Source organism: Octodon degus, unplaced genomic scaffold (genome assembly GCF_000260255.1).
Source record: "Octodon degus isolate 3935 unplaced genomic scaffold, OctDeg1.0 scaffold00011, whole genome shotgun sequence".
NCBI lineage: Eukaryota > Metazoa > Chordata > Mammalia > Rodentia > Octodontidae > Octodon > Octodon degus.
The window spans coordinates 23,953,030-23,961,375 of record NW_004524587.1 but is presented as its reverse complement, the minus strand read 5'-3'; positions in this window follow the sequence as shown (position 1 = coordinate 23,961,375).

The window sequence follows — 8,346 nt, the reverse complement described above, 5'->3', positions numbered from 1 at the left end:
CCCCTGGCCCCTGCACCTGCTTGCAGGTGCTTTAATCCACTGAGCTATTTGTATAAGACACTTTTTTTTTCTTCTGGAACTGGGGATAGAACTTAGGTCCTTGTGCTTGCCAGGCAAGCGCTTATTCCACTGAGCCATCTCTCCAGCCCCTCCACTGAGCTATTTGGCTGGCCCTTGCTAAATATTTCTTAGCATTGCATTGCTTTGTCCCGCTAGATCCCCATAGGATCCTCATGAGAGGAATCCAATTTCAACATTATTAAAGAGAAGATAAAACTAAGGCTCAGAGGTTATGCAACTTGTTAAGATACCATAGCCAGGTAGTAGCAGATATAGTTTCAGCTACTTTTCATGCATTCCAAACAGTTTGACTTCAAAGACTGTGTGTGGTCTGACAGCCTCCCACTGCCCTGAACTTCTCTAACTTAATCTTTGTTTCCTTGCTGGGTCTCTCTTCTGCCACAGTCTCTTTTCTATTTCTTATATGTCAAGTGTTTACCTCAGAGACTTTGTGTAAATCATTTTCCCTGCAATACTTTCTTCCTGGGATTCTATATGATTTGTTCTAACTTGCTTCCACTGTAGTATATCCAATCAGGACAACACCAACTCTAGAAACCACTTTTCTCTCTTTTGCCTATTGGTTGTTAATATGTACACAACTATCCACAATGCTTGATTTTTTTTTCTCACTAAACCTTGTTTCTGTGAGTGTGTAGCTTTCTTAAGAGTAGGGGCTTTGATTCTTTTTTTTTTTTTTATTCCAAGCAGAATACTCAGCATCATTAATGACTTGTACTCTCTAATGTCCCACTCTTTTCTGCAGATTATGTACTCTGATTAATCTTTACCCTTTATAAAAGAGGATATAAGCTGATAAAATGTGCAGGCCTCTAATTCCAGCACCCAGGGAGTCAGAGGCAGGAGGATTCCAAGTGCCAGTTCCATATGGGCGCCTTAGTGAGACCCTATTTGCAAATAATTCCTAAATTCAATCCCAAGTAGTACAAATAGATAGGTAGGTAGGTAGATAGATAGATAGATAGATAGATAGATAGATAGATAGATAGAGCTTTTTATGTGATTCCTTCTTTGGGAACATTGTTGTTTAGTTTTGAGAGCTAGCTCAGTTGTATAAGTATTTGCCTGGCAAGCAAGCGCAAGGTCCTAAGTTCAATCCCTGCTACTGCAAAATATTATGTATTCATCTTTCATTTTAGGACCTAAGTTGAAAGAAGCCTCTTTTTCCTTCCTCCTAAAATCAGATACAGTAGAATGTATGCCTAATTTCTTGGTAGATTTGTATTCAGAGAACACATGAACTTCAAATTTGTTTTCATTACAATATATAGATGTTTTAGAACTTGATAAAATATAGTATCATTTCTCTATTTCTTTTATTTTTCTGTATTGAGGACAGGATCTACAGGGTCTCACTGTGTGGATTGGATTCATAGTGATTCTCCTGTTTGCAGCCTCCCAAGTGCTGGAATTACATGTGCACGCTGCCACACCCAGTCTCAGTCACAGCTGTCTCAGTGTGCCCCACGTGCAGGTCCAGCACAGAATGCCAGCGATCGAACCCTGGCTGCTGCACTCTGCCTAAGCAGGCACTTTAGTCTGCTGAGCTATCAGGCAAGCCCTCATTTCTCTATTTCTGTTACACAACAAGCTTGTGAAAATTCAGTTAACGCAACTCAATCAATGTGCTCCCAGAATACAAGATCAGGAAATCATAGAGGGCACAAGGGTGGCATCTTTGTTTCCCTATATCTGGGTCCTCAGCTGGGAAGATGTGGGTCTCATGCAATCGTGAGTCTAGATTTTGGTTGGAGTGGCTCAAAAAGATGAGCTCTCTTGGCCAACAGATCTGTCATGGGATTGGTCACCAACATGAATGGGACCATCCAGCCGAACAGAGTTAGGACTGTTCTGCAGAGTTGTATTAAAGGAGAACAGGAAGGGAGGAGAAGCTCAGGCTGTTTTGTCTTTATTAAGGATAGCTGTTGATCTAGTGGGAGAAGTTCTGGTATTTGTCTCTGCCTTTTCCTTGAGTTAGAACACACACTTTGTCTGTGGGCTCTGGTCTTGGCCTTTCCCCTGAGCTTCATCTCCTGGTTCTCAGCACACTCTTTAGCTTCTAGCAGTGGTGTAGCAGCCTGCTCGCATAGAATCCCTCTTCTCCAGCACCAGCCCTTGAGCTTTCCAGGACAATTTTTTTTGTCTCCCATCATGGATTCCTCAATCTCTGGATGCAGTCTTTCATGGGATGTTGCCTCTGGCTGGGCTTATACTGGGCATTGCTATGGGATCTAGTCCTTTGGGGGAATTCTTTAGACCTCTAGTGCATGGATTTCTTGGACTCCTCTACATTAGGCTCCATGTGTGAACATTACAAGCTACGTCTGTATATTTCTGTGTCCTGTGTTGAATCTGCTCTCTGGAAACACTGACTAAAACAGATAGGATTTTGATTTAAGATTTCTATTTTAGTTTTAATTTTTCACTTTTTCCTATCTTATCCCAAGACAGTGATTCCAATTCTGTACAATGGAAGCTCCCTTAGTCTTCACCCAGAGGAACATGTTGGAGATTCTTCAGTGACCCCAACACCTAGCAGCTGTGTATTTCTTTGTTCCGGGTTAGATTCTCCCCAGCTCTGTGGGAAGAGCTGCACTGAGTATTAATCTCAGGTCAGAAGCCTGATCCGGAAAGGAGCACCCTATCTGGATGCATCTAGGAGGGAAATATCTCCAGTTAATGCCATTGATAACTTCCTTTGAAACTGAAATCAAACAAATCTTAGCAGTAAAGGTAAAATTGAGTGATGGTTTTGGAAGGTGTATTTCAAATAGCTCTAGGAAGGTTTTCAGTTATTTAGGGCAGAATCTACAATGGAGCATCCATAGAGACCCTATTTAACTTTCACAGGAGTTCTTGCCTCCTGATGGACTAGTCAAAGTCATTACTAAAGTCACGCTATCTACTATTTTTGCCTGTAATTGTACTGTATTTATATAGTATTTAGAAATACAAATGGACAAATTCTATGTGTATATGTGTGTTGGGAATGTGTATAAATTATAGGTTGATGGACTATACACTAAAGTCATGTAAATTCTACCATAGTGCTTATACAGTAAAGAATATATGCATATTCCTCACAGAACTCTATGTAGCAGATAATGTTTTCAACTGTATTTTAAAATAATACAGTGAAAACAGTGAGATTAAGTAACATGCTAATGGTACACAGATAGGAATTGAGAAAACTGAGATTCAAACACAAGCAATGTGTAGGAATCTCTGTTTAATTTTACAAATGGTTCCTGGTTTATGATGAATCAACTTACAAATCCTTTTTAATGTTTGACAGTAGGATAGTAATATGCATTCAGTAGAAACTATTCTTCATATTTAGAATTTTGATCTTTTTGTGGGCTCATAATAGTAGCTTACTGTGTCATAACTGCTAGATATCTAGTGATCTTGGGCAAGGGAAGAACAACTGACTACAGTATTCTATGTTGCCAACATTTTTGCATGCAGTATTCCATAATTTACATTAGTTATTTACTATTTTGGAATAAGTAGGCCTTTTGTTAGAAAAGTCTTCTTAAATGTAGGCTAATGTAAATGTTGATTTTAGCATGTTTTAATAGATTCATTTCAGACTCAAATTGCCATGAATTTATTGGGTCATAAATCCAATACATATGCACATCTTTTTATACTTGTGTGTATGTAAACTTCTGCGCATAGGTAATGAACATATACCAATACTGGTAGAAGAAGGCACAGATATCATTTATAAATATAAGTGCAGCTATGAGGATCCGTGCCTTCTTTTTCTATGACCTTAGTGTCCTGGAATAACTTAAAATACACATTTGAAATAGATCACTAGACCAGAAGATTTTTAATGATATTTTATTGGTCATAAGACATTTAATATGTCCTGTGGGCCAGGCTATGAACTAGTTCAAGCTTGAAACAGAGACAAAATCAACAAAACATTCTGGGATGATTTTATGATCTCTGGAATTGAAATAAATTTTCATCTTTGTACTCTAGTTTTCCCCTCCTTTTATCATATCAACGATTTAAAAATATAGAAGTTTCTCAGGGAATTTTCTTTAATTTTATACCATGACCAGTAAGGTCAGGATTATGATCTACAGAAGATAGTACTCTAATGTTTATAAATCCTTGGCATTGTGTCCTCTCACAGGGGCATATAATCCTGTGGCTAGTTGCCTACTGTGTCCACATTGTCTGCACAAAGGCAGGGATATCAGTCATGAACGGAGAGCACAGGTAGAAGAGTAAGCATGAAATTATGCTGGTGAGCTGCTTTGGAACTTAGGTCTTCACAATTATTTGTAGTTAAATAATGATTCCTTAAAATTATTCCACCTGAAGGAAGATGAAGCTGGGAGATTTTTGTTTCATTCCTGTTATTGACTGAGGGTTATTCTCTGGGCATAAAGTTCTGCAATCCTGGTGTCCCTGCCACCAGCTCAGCCTGTACAGTAATGCTTTCAAGGGCTTGCTATAGGAAGCTACAGTAAGTTTGAGGTTGGTATGTGCCTTGGTGGGTTTTCCCATTACAGACAATAATATCAGATATTCACAACTTAAAGGCAGATTTACTTTGGCTTATAGTTTTAGAGGTTTCAGGCCATGTCCAGCTATCTCTAAACAGGAATATTAGAGTAGAAAAGTGTTGGAGAGCAGAGCAGTTCACTTTTTGTTGGCTGGGAAGCAGAGCACAGGAGAAAGTCACCTGAGATGTACCAGACAATGATCCACCCACAGTGACCCACATTCGAAACACACATTCAGCTACGAGCACAAGTAAATTAGTCCAGGAATGATTCCGACAACCTCAAAATCCAATGTTCCCTCCCCTGTCTCTTAATCCAGTCAGGTTAGCAATGAAGCTTAATAGTCAAACTAACACTGAGTCAGACGACACATGGGGGTTAAACACATGTATAGCAGCTATGCCGTGGCATGCCTTTCCCTCTCATGCACAATAATCAGCCATCACAAAGAGTGTTTGATATTTAAGTTATGGTTTTCAGTGCTGGGGAGATGGCTCAGTAGAATAAGTGCTTCCCTGAAAAGCACAAGGGCCTGAGTTCAATCCCCGGTACAGCTAAAAAAAAAAAAAAAAAAAAGTTATGGTTTTCTTTAGAGAAATATCACCTCCTAGGCATTAACATCTTATACACTATGCTCTTCCATGCATTAATTAATTTCATTCTGAAAGAAATTATATCTTTATTTCTATTTTAGAATCAATGCCAAATACAAACAGCAAGTGAAATACAAGTGAGATTACTCAAACGGATGGTGTGTACATAAAACTTACCTCATGTACTGATGAAATTTCTCTGTGACAGATTGTACCAAGCTTTGTCTTCTCAAGTAACAAGGAAGCCTGCCATTCTGGTCTTCTCATCGAGACCTACAATGTCAGCACCTCAATCCAAAACTGGGTTCAAAAATCACAGAGTAGGGCTGGGGAGATAGCTCAGTAGGATAAGCGCTTGCTGGGCAAGTGTAAGGGCCTGAGTTCAATCCTCAGTTCCGAAAAAAGAAAAGAAAAGAAAAAGAAAAGGAAACAAAACAAGCAATCACAGAGTTACTTTGTAGAGAACATCTCATAAGCAACCCAAAGCTTTCAAGCTTTCTCAAGGAAGTTCCATGGAGAAAAGCATATAATCAGCACCCAGTGAAAGTCAATTAAGGTCTTCTGGTGCAGCGTCAGCAAGATGAGAAGAAAACCACATGGGCTTGAGAAGGCAGAGCTACGGTTCTGGCCAGCCACTAGCTGGGCCTTGTGCATTAAATCACTTGTCCTCTTGACCTCAGGTTCCCTACTTTTAAGTGAAGCTTCTGGTACTTAAAGTTTATTTTGGGACTCTCGGGAGAGAAGGGACATTGCATTTAAGTAGTAAATCGCTTTACAAATGGGGATGATTATATGTATTCCGAAAGAATTGAGCACTTTGGAGGATTAGTGTAGAACGCCTCGAGTATTTAGGTATCTGTACATTGGACTCATCCACATTAAGACCATTTTTCTGATTTTCTTTTCCCTTTCTCCTCTCTTTCTTTCCTGCACCTTCAGTTCACTTGTCTCCTTTTCTGTAGAGTTGAAAAATAATCACGTTATTGCCTTCTCAACACCCTTGGGCCATCACAGTGGCTTTTCTTTAAGTGAAATGATTATTCATGCAATTAAAGTGAGCACTTGGAAGTAATAATAGCTTGAATGCTGGGGAGCTTTAGGTTTGTGGACAAAGAATGATTTGAGTCTTTTCCTCAGGTCAGCGTGCTTGCAAAGGAATGCTGCTTAATGGGTGGAGGGAAAGCCAGCGTGGCAATTTGCCTACAATATATTGTCAGGCAGTAAATTTCAGAAGGAGCTGTTCATCAGAGGTGCCTGTCAGCTCACAATACAGAGAAATCAATGACAGTGTAAGGTGGAAATGCCCAACATAGATATCCCATTTATTCCATTGAGAATCAAATTGTTTTTTAACATTTTTTCCCTAGTTAAGTTTCAATTTATCTGGGAGTGTGTCAGGATGACAGAAACTCATTTAGAATCCATGAAGACAGCTGACAGAAAGTGCATTAAAAATTAGATTTTGAATTCAAAGAATGAAACCTTTAAATCACTACAGTCAAGCCAGTTGGACAAGATGGATACCAGATGCTATTTTGTTCCCATTATTAAGAAAGTATTCCAGCCTTGAAGAGATCCTGTCACTACACAGCTTCTGTCTATGCACGTCTATGTAAATAAGAAGTGAAGAGATCTGTTGCCCAAGATAAAATCTATCCAGTGCCTCAAAGAAAGGGGCTAGATCCTACAAGGAGAGCACTAACATTGAAAACAACTCCTGCAAGTTGTGTGTCCCTTCCTCATTACTTTTATGCTTATATTGGATAAAATAAATATCATGGAAGCAAAGCAGGTGTATCCTGCATAAGCCACTGTCTTGTTAGGTAGCTCTAGGGAGGTTAATGGACAACCTAAGCATCACTGTGAACATTCACTTCTTCTGTGTGTTTTCACTGGTGTTCAGCATTCATTTCTCCTCTCATCAGCACTGCACCTTGTTACATGGGACCTGCTCTTTGTTATGTTTCTTTTTTTTTTTTTCTTTTCTGGAACTGGGGATTGAATTCAGACCCTTGCACTTGCCAGGGAAGTGCTTATTCCACTGAGCCATCTCTCCAGCCCTCCTATGTGTTCCTGATGAGAACTTGTTCAGGTTGTGTGTCTTCTGAAGTCATGGTATGAGTCCCTGACAGGAGCTAAGTCCACCTGTCTCTCCCTTTAGGAACATAAGCTACCAAGTAAAGTGACATCATTTGTACAATGCTGATTCTTGATTTATTCTAGACTCATCCTAAAGACACTACACATTTGCCTTTGTTGCCCAAATCTCTAAAAGTCCTTCTGGGTTTCTACATCCATTGTATGATTTTCTAGGTTCACCTTTAGCTCTATGATTCATCTAATATCTTGCTACCTCCTGTTTTTCAAATTAATTGCATGGCTTCTGATACTTGTATCTGAGAACACAAGCGAACAATAAACAAATCCTGATATATTATGCCAATACATATAACATGGGGATAATTGAACTGTGTTCCTAAAGTGATATTAAAAAAAAACCAACAACAGTATGTGTTAAAATTACTGGCTTAGGAAACAAAACTTTGAAAGTGCTGAGATACTATTTGTTGTTTTGAAAGTGCTGAGATACTATTTGTTGTTTTGAAAGTGCTGAGATACTATTTGTTGTTTCATTTGTACCCTAGAATTTCCCTCAGAGCACAGCTTCCTCAGCATGCATTTCCTAGTCCAATCATGTCTACCTGGATAGACTGAGGCCTTCTCAAACCATCAACTCCAGGTTCTTTTTTGTTTAACAATTTTCTTCAAGTTATAGTTTCCTGCTTATATTTTACTATAAGCAATGAAAATAAAACTGGCTGCCCCTTCTCATATTACATAAAATTCTCAAATAAAGGTCCCAGTTACTGCTTTTATTTGTTTTTATGTATTTAGCACAGGGTCTACATGGTCTCACTTCACAGATCAGACGCGTAGTGATCTTCTTGTTTTCAGCCTCTGAAGCATTGGGATTATAGACATGCACCACCATGCCCAGTCTCAATGGTCATCTCAATGCACCCCAGGAGCGGGGCCAGTATGGCACATTGGGATTGAACCCCAGTTTCTGGGCTTATCTAAGCAGGTGTTTTAGTCCACTGAGCTATCTGGCCAGCCCCCAATTACTTTATTTATTTATTTATTTA